Below are 13,635 nucleotides of genomic sequence, written 5' to 3'. Positions count from 1 at the left end.
CTCATTGAATGGGGAAACCATTTCTCACCCAGTTCTAGTCAGTGCATTACTTGATCCAGTTATTCTATTAAACAGAAGTTATTTCTAAGAGACTTGTTTGGATTCAGCGGTGAGCATGGGATGGATGGATGGCCAGAAACACCATGAAAATTTGTTTCACTGCCATTCTGGAGAACTTTGCAAATATTATGGAGGGCTCACAAAAAATTGGTGCCAGAAAAGGAACAGCAGCAGATCCTAGATCAATAACTGAGGTCTCTGCATCATCCAGGTGACCTGTCTCCAGCAATCAGCAGGAATATTGGCTGATTTGGGGGGCTATTTCCCATAGAGCCATAAAATACTCTTTTTTGAAAAAATTAAAAAGGTCAAAACTTAAGCATAACATGATACTGTTGTGCCTTGGCAAAATACATTGTGCCTTCAATTTTATTCAGCTAAGCCATTGTACCAGCTGTATTTAATACAAGTCTAACACTTGTGATAGACTTTCAGGCTCTCAGAATTGAGGTCAAGACTATTAGCACTCTAACTGAGGACTTAATTTCAGCAAATACTGGCTGCCAAAGGAAAGTGGAACTGAATGCTTAAAGTGGAAATGCTCGATACCCTTTCTTGTATCAGCATAAGCATTCCCAGGTGTAGTCAGGCTACCAGTATAGTCCCATATGGTGGCACATGGGTCTCACATGATTTTACACATTAAATGGAACAAGATTTGCCCCTACACAGTGTAGGACAAAAGGATGAGGGCTACATAGAATCGTCTAAATAGAGATGGAAAAGACCAATTGGCTCATTTAGTGCATCCCCCTATTCATGTAAGTTGGTACTCTATGAGTGTTTGTTTTTTTCCCTCAAACATTTTTGGCATGTATTGGTCTGATTTCTTATTTCACACTCTCGCCTCAGAAAGGAGAACATCCATGGTGGACATTGGTTGACTCAGTTTTCATGAATCCCCTGGCTCTGGGGCTGTTCAATGGAGCATGAGGAGGCTGATTGCATTTCTCTTCTTGTCCTTTAGCTACTTCATGTCAGATTCAGTATCATGCAATATTTCTGCCAAGCAACAAGATCAAAAAAAAAAAAAGGATCTGTCCAGATGCTGCCTTATGTGTCAGTGATCTGCTATTAATATCATTTAGTGCGGAAAAAAGGCAAACACCAAGTTTTACGGTAATTGGACCAATGGTTTCCCCTCTATATTCGGGAATTAAGAAAAAGAACATCTGTCTTTTGGCTGCAGCCAAAAAGCAAAGGTCAGCAGCATTAATCCATTCAAATAATGAGAACTCTGTAGGGCTCCAAAGTGCCAGCATGACTTCCCAAATCTATCACCTCCTAATGAATCTATCCCAATATTTCTTTCCTAACCATCTACATAACAAATTAATAGAGGAAAAGGAGATTTATGCCAGTTACTCCCTTGCACTGCATAATTCATCTTTATCCGTTCCTCTCTATGGGTTGGGTACAGCTTGGTAAAGGTTGCTAATAGGAAGTTCTTTGTGTTTTCAAAAGAGATATTCAAGCAATAATAGGCCAGCTCTTGCTTTCTTTGAATAGCTTTGCCAAGGCATTTTTTCTTTTCCATGAAGCCAGTCGAAAGAACAAAATGTTGAATTTAGGCAGGATGCAGAGTTTCTGTATCTCAGCGTTCCAGTTATTCTTCTGACAGCCTGGACCCCTGTCTCAGTCTGGACTCACCCCTGCCGTTCCTTTTTCCCTTATCTGGAATTACGAGCTACAGAAACTTTGCATCCTGCCTAAATTCAACATTCAGGGTGAGAAATTACATTTTGTAACCTGTTTCTTTAGTGAATCAAGTTCAGTAGATTACTAAGCAAATAAAACAAAACACGCAAACTTTGTTTTGTTTGCTATCTCTTTAACCACTTAAAATCAACTCTTTCTAGTTAATACATTTGTTTTGTTTATTATTAAACCAGTTTCTGTAATTTCTAAGTGGGGGTGGATAAGAAGTTGGGCATATCTTCCTCTACATTGAGGGAGGGGCGAATTTATGGGCTTACGTTATATAGATCTCTGTACAGCGCAAGACAATATACCTTCGGGTCTGCACTCCAAGGGAGGTGGACACCTGAGTGCTGGGGCAAGTCCCTAAAGCTGAGTCTTCCCAGAGCTGATCTCAGTGTCTGTCTCTCTGCAGCGGGGCGTGGCCCTGCCTGTGTGAGCGCTAGAGGAGGTTTAAGAGCCTGGCTCAGCAAGACAGGTTAAAGGGGGCCCAAGCTGGCAGAACAGGTGGGCTCAGTGGTATCTCAGCACATCAGGTGGCATCTTGAAGGGGGTCAACCTGTCACAGTGTAGTTCCATTCAAATCAATGGGAAGATTAGGAATAACTCACTTGAGGCAGGATTGCTAGAGTTTATTATTGTCACAGAACAGAATATGGGGAATCAAAAAGGTGCTAAGGGACGCACTGGGCAAATCTACATAGCAACCACCCCTTCCCTGTGCAGCAGTGAGTCTCGGAGGCCAGGTCAACTGACATGAGCTCACACTACAGGGCTAAAAATAGCCGTGTAGACATTTCTGCTTGGGCCGGAGCCTGGGGTATGCAACCCAGTGAGGGGGGAATGTCTCAGAGGTTGGATGCCGGCCTGATGGGAACGTCGACACTGCTACTTTCAGCCCTGTAGTGCGAGTTCAAGTCAGTTGACCTAGGCTCAGACTCATTGCCAGGGTGTTTTTTATTCTTCAGTGTAGAACGTATCCTACCAGGTCACAAGAAGCATGCTATCTCCATCTTGGGGGCAGCCTACCATTACAGTGATAAATCATGCCTTTGTATCTGGCTTGTCAGCTACAGGATAAAGGAGGGGCTTCTTTATTAGGAACAATCCCCTCTGTCTGGGATTTTAAAGGAATGGCTCGTTTAAAAGCATTACTTTTTATGGGATGGAATGTTTTAATCCCAACAGCTTATTTTGACTATATCGGTCTGCATGCATCGATATCTAATGTTGTGCTTGTAGCAAGCCTGTCAGTTATCTTAGAAAGGCAATTTTGCCTTCCAATGGGGGAATAAAACTCTAATAAATACTTATGGAGCAAGATAATTTGGCCTAATGATGCCCATGTTGGGTAGACTCAACTTGCTCTTACTGTGACTAAGCAAAACATTTCCTAAAACAATTACAAAATTCTTTTTCTAGATCTACAGGAACTTAAAGCGAAAACAATTTTTAGAAGTGAAAAATTATTATTATTTCTGCGGGTTTTTATTTCTCTTTATCAAAGAAGAGAATGAAGGGACCTGATTCTCTTCTTTTTTTTCCTGTTGGTGTAAATCAGGAATAACTGCATTGGTGTCAATGAAATCTACCCTGTATAAGTGAGAGATGAAGCTTAATAAGAATCCATTAGTGGAGAACAAAAGCTTTTAGCTTGTCTTTGACGCAAGAAATACAATTAATTATTTCGCATTTTAGTAACAAAGTGGAGTCACTAGGTCTAGGAGAGACCTCTCACTCTCACTTTTCTATTACTGCCAACCAGGGCTCTGGAGAAGAAAGAAATCAAATGAGGACTGACCCAGTGCTTTGCTCCAAACTCCACCAAAATGTCGATGCTTGAAAAACACTTAAATAGCTCTTTCCTGCCATCATTTTTCATTTTCTGTGCCATTCCTGTGCTGCCTAAGGAGCAGATACAGAATTGCCCCAAAAAGCCAGGTAAAGCTGCTTTCATGGTATTTGTGGTAGATGTAAACAATGGGCTTTACAATGAGGGTTAAGGATCATTATCTTCCTTTTACAGATGGGGAAACTTAGGCACAGAGGGGTGAAGGGCTGATTTTTAAAGGGATTTAGGTGTCTAACGATGCAGTTAGGCTGCTAAATCCACCATGTTGCCACCACTGACATTTTCAAAGGCATCGCTCAGGCACTGCTTAACCCTCCTTGGTGCCTAAGTCCCCAGTGGCACCTAAGTTTTTGCTTGTTGGCATTTTCAAAGCAGTCTAAGCACTGCAGTCCCCCCAGACCAGGGCACCCTAGCACCTTCACAAAAGACAGCTGGGGCACAGGAAACATAGGGCAAGCATGAGAGAGGTATCGCGCATTGAGCAGGAGACAAAGTGAGGCAGGCGGTTTTGGTTGCTAGACCTGAGCTATTGAGGCACCTAAGTCAGGTCAGCTGCTTAACTCTAGGAGAGGGTACATCACTGAGGATCCAGAGGACAGGGCAGCACCTATTTCTGGCCCATCGGTCATGCACACCAAGTCAAGGGCACCCCCTGAAATTTTTAACCTGGAACACAAAACCACAGCACCTCCAGGGGTTCTGGCCCAGTGTTTCCTCTCCAACAAAACTCCATCCTGGAGTGAGAAAACAAAATGGAGTCACCCATCCAGACCCATCACTGGGCTGTAGGCAAAACCCCCTTGTGTCCACTCCCCATCACCAAGCTCCTGCCAACTCCCTGGTCAGGGCACTCACCGCAGCTCCCCTTACTCACAGCAGGTCTTGAGGCGGTTGCTGATCAAGTCCTGCAGGCAGAGCTGAGGGAACTGGAAGGGGGGGCTAAGCCGATCAGGCCCCTGGGTGGGGAGAGCCCTGGTGCAGGAACTGGATACAGCAGCAGCAAGGAGGAGCCGCAGTGGTTGCCCCACTGCCCACTCAGGTGTGGCCCTATGACCCCTCCACGATGACTTTGTTTATTCTAATGTACCTAACACTGCAGGTGCCATTGTACTCAATCAGCCATTTAGTCCCTCTTTCCACCCCTCTCCTCGGCATTTCCCTCCTGGCTAGCCTAGGCAGCTCCCTGCTTGGCATGCTGCACTTCTGAGAAACCCTTTCTCGGGAGCTTAACTATCCCCACACACTCTATAGGGAGCTTAAATGTCATGGAGCCCCCTGTCAGGGTTCCCTCCCCACTCTGAACTCTAGGGTACAGATGTGGGGACCTGCATGAAAGACCCCCTAAGCTTATTTCTACCAGCTTAGGTTAAAACTTCCCCAAGGCACAAATTCTTCCTTGTCCTTGGAACGGTATCGCTGCCACCACCAAGTGAGTTAGACAAAGATTTAGGAAAAGGACCACTTGGAGTTCCTGTTTCCCCAAAAAAAAAAATCCCCCAAAGCCCTTCACCCCCTTTCCTGAGGAAGCTTGAGAGTAAACAAGGTGAGCACAGACCAGACCCTTCGGTTTTTAGAACACTAAAAACCCCAATCAATCAGATTCTTAAAAACAGAACTTTTATTATAAAGAAAAAAAAAGTAGAAGAAACACCTCTGTAAAATCAAGATGGAAGATAATTTTACAGGGTAATAAGATTTAAAACACAGAGGATTCCCCTCAAGGCAAAACTTTAAAGTTACAAAAAAACAGGAATAAACCTTCTTCTTAGCATAGGGAAAATTCACAAGCTAAAACAAAAGATACTCTAACACATTTCCTTGCTATTACTTACTATTACTGTAAGTTTAGATGTATCATTCAGTCGGAGCTGGATTACTTGCTTGTCTCTCTCTTTGTCTACTGAGAGAACAACAAAAGCCCAAACCAAAAACCTTCCCCCACAGATTTGAAAGTATCTTCTCCCTTTATTGGTCCTTTTGGTCAGGTGCCAACCAGGTTATCTGAGCTTCTTAACCCTTTAAAGGTAAAGGAGGGATTTTATGCTACCCTTAGCTGTATGTTTATGATACCCCCTAACTCAAGTCTGAACATTCCACTAAGTGGCAGGTCACCAAGAGTTAGGCACTGCTCTGCTCACACAAGCATTGGCTAAATCCCATTCAAAACCTGGCCCAAAGAGAATTGCCCATTGTCACACAGAAGGTTAGTGGCAGGACTGGGTTAGCATCCTGGTCCCCAACTCCCAGTCCAGAGCCCTAGCTACTGAGTCACACTATAGGAATTACCAGGTATCCCCTAGGAGTTTCTTGTGAGATTTACAGCACAATTTTAGAGCTTTGGGGTGTGAGTAACGCTGGTATAGAAGAATCATCTGGTGTTTTGGGAGCGGATCCAAAACTCCACACCTTTCGAGGTTCAATCTTTGCTAGAAATGAGATCCCTGCAGAGGACTGAAAGTGGAGACAATCTGAAAGAGAAAGGTCCTATTTCCACTTCATATATCTGAAATGATTGTGCTGAAACGGCTTGTACTGTATGCTCCCATCACCTCTTACATTTGCTTTGTGTATTAGAGATGTTCAAAAGAAAATCTTAATGTGGCAATTCAGAGAATGTGCAGTGTAAAAACAGTCAGGGGAAATAACAAAAACAGGGAAAATACAGCAAAGGGACTATTTGTCTCTTGCAAATGAACAGGTGGAGAAACTTAACCAGGATTACAAAACAGACAATGAGCAAACAATGGTCCAGAGACACCACAGTACCATCTGGTCTCCATTTGCAATGGAAATGGCAGAGCTGGGAATAAATCCAGCCTTAGGTCAGTGACTGGCCAGCTATCCTTACTACATAAGTAACGCTGCTATTTGAAACAATTCATTATAGGAAGAAATCATCCTTGCTCACTTAAAAAAAAGAAATGTTTGCATTCCACGTTGGCTGCTCTCTGCTAATAGTTTCTTCACTGTTCCCAGCTGACCTGTGTGTCAGTTTTAACATACTTCAGAAGCTTCCCACAATGCGGATCCAGCAGTCCAAAACCAGGGGAATATTGATGTGTTCTGCATGATGAGTTTAGGGATGTCAGTCTAGTCCTCAGTGGACATTCATGCACATCACAAAAACAGCACACAGTTCATCATGTTGTTGTATAACTGCTCAAGTCCTGGAACAGCAAGGATACTTCTGATTCACAGGGGCAAAACGATAAGAGAGCTAGGTAGGGACATTTGTGCATCATCTACCTGCACTATCCTGGACTAGGGTGACCAGATGTCCTGATTTTATAGGGACGGTCCCAATATTTGGGGCTTTTTTTAATATGGGCTCCTATTACCCCTCACCCCATGTCCCGATTTTTCACACTTGCTATCTGGTCACCCTATCCAGGACTTGGTTTTAATCAGTGCTATCAAGATATTACCTCACCCACCTGGTCTCTCTGGAAAACACACTATACTCACTGGCAGAAAAATAAAGCCAGCTTTCCCTCATGTTTGGTTCTAAGCAGTCTTTTCCGAGTCTTCAGGTGGGAATGTTTAAAAAGAATAACAGGCAGATTTTCATGACTGTGAGATGCCCAACTCTCAGGCTCCTAGTTACCATTTGTAGCTGTAGACATCGCCCCAGCATGCCTATAAAGTGCTCTCATTTACTTAACATCCCAGTGTAGATAGTTCCTAGGGTTGTAAAATCTTCTTTGTTGTCTTTAATATCCCAGAAGAGAATGATTTAGACCGTCACTGGGATAAATGTTCCTGTTTAAATCCTATGCCAAAGGTTATGCTGGTACCCAGAGTCAATGTAAGTTCAGCATTGGTTAACTGTTTCACGAGTGAGGGAGTCTCATATTTCCATTGGACCTGGTTAGAACTGTCATGTCACATTCTCTCTCTCAAATACTCAGTGGCTCGAATGAAATATATCTTTGTGATACAGGCTTCTTGTGGGTGATCTTTGCACTGCCGTCAGTGCACTGGTACTCTAGCAAATGCAGTGTTTAACTTGTGCCAGGGCTTGCCAGGACTGAGGTCCAGCACCGCTAGGCTTGGCAGTTCACAGACCCAGCACCTCTGGGCTTGCTGCATCAGTTATGAATATAAAAAAAAATTGCTTGAGTCCTGGCACCTCTTTCATTACAGATTAAGCACCGAGCAAATGCACCATTTCTATGGAAAGAGCGATTATGGAATAATGCGCATTGAGCTAGCGGCTGTGGACTTCTCTGCAATGCAGTGTGACATGAAGATGATGCCCCATTCAGAAAAGAACCTTTGAAAAAGATGTGAATTTCCTTAAACTGCCATCGTAAAAGTTTAAATCTGCTTCCCCATTTTGTACTTCCCACGCAGCATAAGAAGATATAGGCAGGTTTTAGTCTGTTGAATACTGAACCCTCTGGAATCCAGGTTGGCCCTCTGCTTTGCTAATTACAGTTGAGAGCATGATATAAAATAGCCCAATTCCTCTGTGGGGAGAGAGCACTGGTGTCAACCCGCAGCGACTCTCAGCCAAAACCTCTGCTTTCTGGGAGCCATTTTTTCTTTGTTTTCTTCAGTCACCCGGTTACTTGGGTCAACAGAGATCATTCAGTAAGTTGTTGGGCTAGCTGCGATTATTCTCAGTTAAATCAGAGGCATTAAAATTTGCCTCCTAGCAAGAGTCATCACCAATAGTTTCGGCTCACCTCGGATATCTAACATTCAAGCATTTTACTAAGAAATTGTTGCACAACTCTTTTTGCTGCAACCTCCCCTCCCCCCCCCCCAGTCTCTTCACCTCAGCTTCACTTCACACCTGCCCTGTCCCTCTCAACTCCCTCCTTTTCAATGCCTTCTCTCTCTTCACTTTTCTTTCCATCTAAGTTTATCCCCTCCTAACTAAACCCACCCAAAAAACAGGGAACTAACATGATGTTTGCTGCCATCCCATCGTTCACTCTGCTTGTGCCTATGACCCCTTCCCGCATCCAGTTTCTGTCTTTAGAGCTCTTGGAGGCAGAGACCATCTATACTCTGTGTTTGTGAAGTACCTTGCACAATGAGGCCTCATGCCTGGTTGGTCCTTAGGCAGTACCATAAGATACTACTACTACTACTAAGATAAAAATCAGACTCCCTTTCTTGCCATGAACCTTCACCCTTTTTACACCCCATTAGTATCGAGGTAAAGAGCAACCAGCTTTTTCAATGCCCTTGGGATGAAGGCACATATTCTAAGGTCTAAATATACACACAGGGCCTGATTCATCCCTGCATTATTCCTGCTTGATGCCAGTGTAACTCTGTTGAAATCAATGGAATGACACTTGCATTGACTCAGCTGCGAAGTGTCCTGGATTGACATGCAGTGGTCCTCTTATGATTAATAATTATTTGTATTACAGTAGCACCTAGAAGCTCCAAATATGATTGGGGCCCCATTGCACTAGGAATTTGCCTGAAGGTCTGACCATCTAAATAGACAAGAGAGAACAAAGGGTGGGAGGGGAAACAGAGGCAACGCGGCACACCCAAAGTCACACAACAGGTCAGCAGTAGAGATAGAAACAGAATCTAGGTCTCCTAACTCCCAGGCCAGTGCCCTCTTCACTGCAGCATGCTGCTTACTATAAGATTATGGGTGGACTGTTCAATTGTTCCAAGGATCTGGAGTGGTTTGTTTGGTCTGAATATGGATGAGATGTGTCTTTTCTGGTTCACGACAAAGAAATGCTAGCAGTGGGATACAACGAGTCACATTACCACTGGATTAAACTCAGTGTCGCTTCACTTAACTGGAGCTACACCAGTTTACATCAGCTGAGGATCTAGCATGCCAAGCTGGCACACATGACTTGTGTTGACATGTTTGGCTAGCAGTCTGAGACTACAACTAGCGGAGTTATATTAACTGAATAATTTATTTAGTGAATTACACAATATTTTATCATAAATTATTCAACTTGTCTTTTCCCCTTATCAAGTTAGGTTAATGCTTCACAAATATTTGTTAATATACATTTAATGAAATTTTGAAAATATTAGCAAATAATTTTTCCCTCTCACCATTTGTCCAGCTCTTTGTTATACTTCTAAGGAAGATACTATAAATAGAATTCCAGAAGAATGTGCATTATTATTAATTTATATTACCTTTAGTAAGAATTATAAGCATGTATCTACAGGAGATTATACCTCTTAATTTAATTGTCAAGAATTCTGTTCAGCAGAGCTCTGAACAACAAAGAACAATCCCCTCCGAGATCCCAAGCAATATGGCATTAGCATGGTATATTGCTTTCCATCAAGAGCTCCCTAGGCTTCTGATACAGATGAGGTTTAAAACAGATAAAAATCCCGCCAGCATGCACAGTTGGAGAAATTAAGGAATGAGACCCAACAGAGATTTTGGAAGTATGGTTGCAATTGGAATGAGGATGATCTTGGAAATAAGGCCCTGAATTGAGAGTCAGAATGGAACCTGAGTTCCATTCATAATCGTGCAACAGATTTCCTGTGTGACTTTGGGCAAGACCCTTAGAGAAACATATGCCTGTCAGATGTGCCCAGCTATTTGAGTAACCATTTCTGATGTGTCCTTGGATCTAGCCACGTGCCAACTGCTTTGTGCAGAATGCTCTATGTGGCATTAGAACATAAGTGCTCAGCTTGAGAGTCCTGGCTAGATCCTGTCAGATAAGAAGGTGGTCCCAGGTATGGGAAAAGGGCCCCAGTATGGAAAAGGTTGAGAGAACCCCTGCATTAGAAAGCCCATGACCCAATTAAGGAACTTCAAGACTTGTACTTCAATGGTTGCCTTAATTTCTTTCATACGGAAGCTCATTTTTATCTCACACTAAAATTTTCCAGCAGTTTTCCATGAGCCCATTAGGGGGCCTCATTCCCTAGCAGGATGTTCAATGCCACCAAAGAGTATCAGAGTGGCAGCTGTGTTAGTCTGTATCCGCAAAAAGAAAAGGAGGACTTGTGACACCTGAGAGACTAACCAATTTATTTGAGCATAAGCTTTGGTGAGCTACTGCTCACTTCAGCTGTAGCTCACGAAAGCTTATGCTCAAATAAATTGGTTAGTCTGTCAGATGCCACAAGTCCTCCTTTTCTTTTTACCAAAGAGTATCTGTCTCTAAATCATCCCCACTAAGAATATACACTCATCCAAGGCTCACCAGCAACAGACGCAGCTTTCCCACATGATAACAACTCTATTGTCATGTGTGGTCATGGAGCATTGGAAATTCTGATGACTGGCTTAAGGATATTTGTAAGCATGGCTTTACCCCCATTCCAGGACTCTTCTAATTATCACCTTGCAAGAATCCTTTAAGCAATTTCTTAAAAGGGAGCTGTTAAAAAAAATCTGTACAGGAGTCTGAAGTTCTTTTTAGTCTGAGGGCAATATTCCTTAATGCTTGGGACTCTCTGAAACCTGGGTGATGCTCCTAAAGGTGTCCTCAACCTAGAACTGCAACCTAGCATGGCCCGAGAGCAGCTGCTACTTTAAAGTGAAAAGCTGTTCACCAGCACCATGATAATGCTTCCTCACTCATTCTGTTTTCCACCAGAGAATGGACTGAAGTATAGACAACAGTACGATTCAGGAAACGATGCACAGGAAAGAGTTTTGCACAGAAGGGTTACAGTATGATCCAATACATACAAGAGCATTGCATTGATATTGAAACACTGTTTCTCTAGGTTAGAGGGCTTCTAATGCCACAAGCCAGTATGGGCCTGATTCTTCTCTCACTTAAGTCAGTGTACAACTGGGGTAACTCCATGGAAGTGAATGGCATCTTCCTAGTGTAAAACTGGTGGGAGGAGAATCAGACCATACATGACTTCCTTAGGTTTAGAATCAGGACAGTGGATGACAGAAAACAGAATGTTGATCCTTCACAGTTTAAAAGAAAATTGTTTTGGAAGAGCCAATCATGGTCCTTCTTTAGTTGAGAACACTATTTCTGGAGCATTCAATGGGCTATCGAGGAGATGTATCACTACAATGCTAGAACTCGGCTCTGTTGCTCAAACAGTATATCGGTATCTTATTCAGAACTTGGTTTGAAATGAAAGTCATGAACAATGCTTTTTCCCAAAGATTTATTTCAAGAAGTAGTTTTTCCAGCTGAGTATATCCACGTGCTTCTCCTACTACTAGTTACTGTAGGTACACAGTATGTAAAGCATTGCAATGTGAGTGCACTTAAGAAGTTCCTTCTAGTTTTAGAGGTTCTCATAGACTTTAAGGTCAGAAGGGACCATTATGATGGTCTAGTCCGACCTCCTGCACAACGCAGGCCACAGAATCTCACCCACCCACTCCTGTAACAAACCCTTGACCTATGTCTGAGCTATTGAAGTCCTCAACTCATGGTTTAAAGACTTCAAGGTGCAGAGAATCCTCCAGCAAGTGACCAATGCCCCACGCTGCAGAGGAAGGCGAAAAACCTCTGCCAATCTGCCCTGGAGGAAAATTCCTTCCCGACCCCAAATATGGCAATCAGCTAAACCCTGAGCATGTGGGCAAGACTCACCAGCCAGACACCCAGGAAAGAATTCTCTGTAGTAACTCAGATCCCACCCCATCTAGCATCCCCTCACAGGCCATATTTACCGCTAATAGTCAAAGATCAATTAATTGCCAAAATTAGGGTATCCCATCATACCATCCCCTCCATAAACTTATCAAGCTTAGTCTTGAAGCCAGATATCTCTTTTGCCTCCACTGATCCCCTTGGAAGGCTATTCCAGAACTTCACTCCTCTGATGTTTAGAAACCTTTGTCTAATTTCAAGTCTAAACTTACTGATGGCCAGTTTATATACACGTTTCAGAGACACTCCAGGACTGGAAGAAACTTTTAAAACTGTGGTCACTGTATACATTTAAGATGGTGTTGAGTTAGATACTCAAGCACCATTGATAGTCAATGGAAGTTAGGTATCAAACTCTCATAGGCTCCTTTGAAAACCCCAATCATTTGAAATGTGAAACCTTGCAAAATGTGGGTCAGTCAAGAGGTGCTTTTTCTGAGGGTCAGGAACTCCCCTTGTCACTACAATGGGCAAATGAAAAAAGCAGCACAACCCAAGTTATTCAGAATCTTTGGGATCGCTCACTCATGTTGCTTCTCAGGCCACTAGCAATAGGCGCACAGGAAGGTGGTCACTGCATGGCAGGAGAAAACCATTTTTTGAAAGCTGTGAGAGGTGGGAGATGGCAGTGGAGGGAGTGGGGTAGAAGAGATGAAAGGGGAACTAGGTAAAGAAAGAATGAAAAGAGAAAAGGGAAGCATCAGGGAAAGGTGGGGTCAGCTGCCACTCCCCTTTCTTCTCCTTTCCCTCCCTCCCTCCCTCCCTCTCATCTTTCCCCTTCCCTGTTTCCAAACCCATCTCCCCTTTCTGACCGGGTTGTTTTCGCTTCCTTTCCCATTTCTTCCTCCCAATAGCCAAGCCCCCTATTTTGTATGTTAAACAGTTGGCAAGTATTGCTTGGATTGACTCTGCCGTTAAGTCAGAACAAGTTGTAAAGCAAGGTAGCCAGAGGTGTCGTGTGTGGAAGATACAAATATTCTTACAGCTTTCTGAAGAGCTGGACTTTCTATTAGAACCACAGGCCACAAATGCCACCCAACAGCCTCACACTAAACCCAACAAACCCAGGAGATTACAGCCCTCAAGAGACTAAACTATCATGTGCTACAAGAGGAGGGACTCAAGTGCACCAGTCCCCAAGGCCTGCAATGGCAGGGTATTGATTAAGTGAGCTATGCCCAGATGATAACTTCTCAAGCAATTAATATTAGTCATTCTTATAAACAATCATTTGCTGCACATTGTCAGGCTTCATTATTCAAGGACTATACCACAATCCATGATCCTTTCTCCATGCAGACTTCCAGTTGCGTCTCATCTGTGTCAAAAGTCATCTTCAGCAATTAGTTTTCCTTCCCCAATTTTCCTGTCTCAAGCAGTTACAAGTTTTACAATCCCTGAAGGATCCTGTGCCACGGGTCTCTTGTG

The sequence above is a fragment of the Caretta caretta genome, chromosome 15 (genome assembly GCF_965140235.1).
Source record: "Caretta caretta isolate rCarCar2 chromosome 15, rCarCar1.hap1, whole genome shotgun sequence".
NCBI lineage: Eukaryota > Metazoa > Chordata > Testudines > Cheloniidae > Caretta > Caretta caretta.
This window is presented reverse-complemented; position numbering follows the sequence as displayed.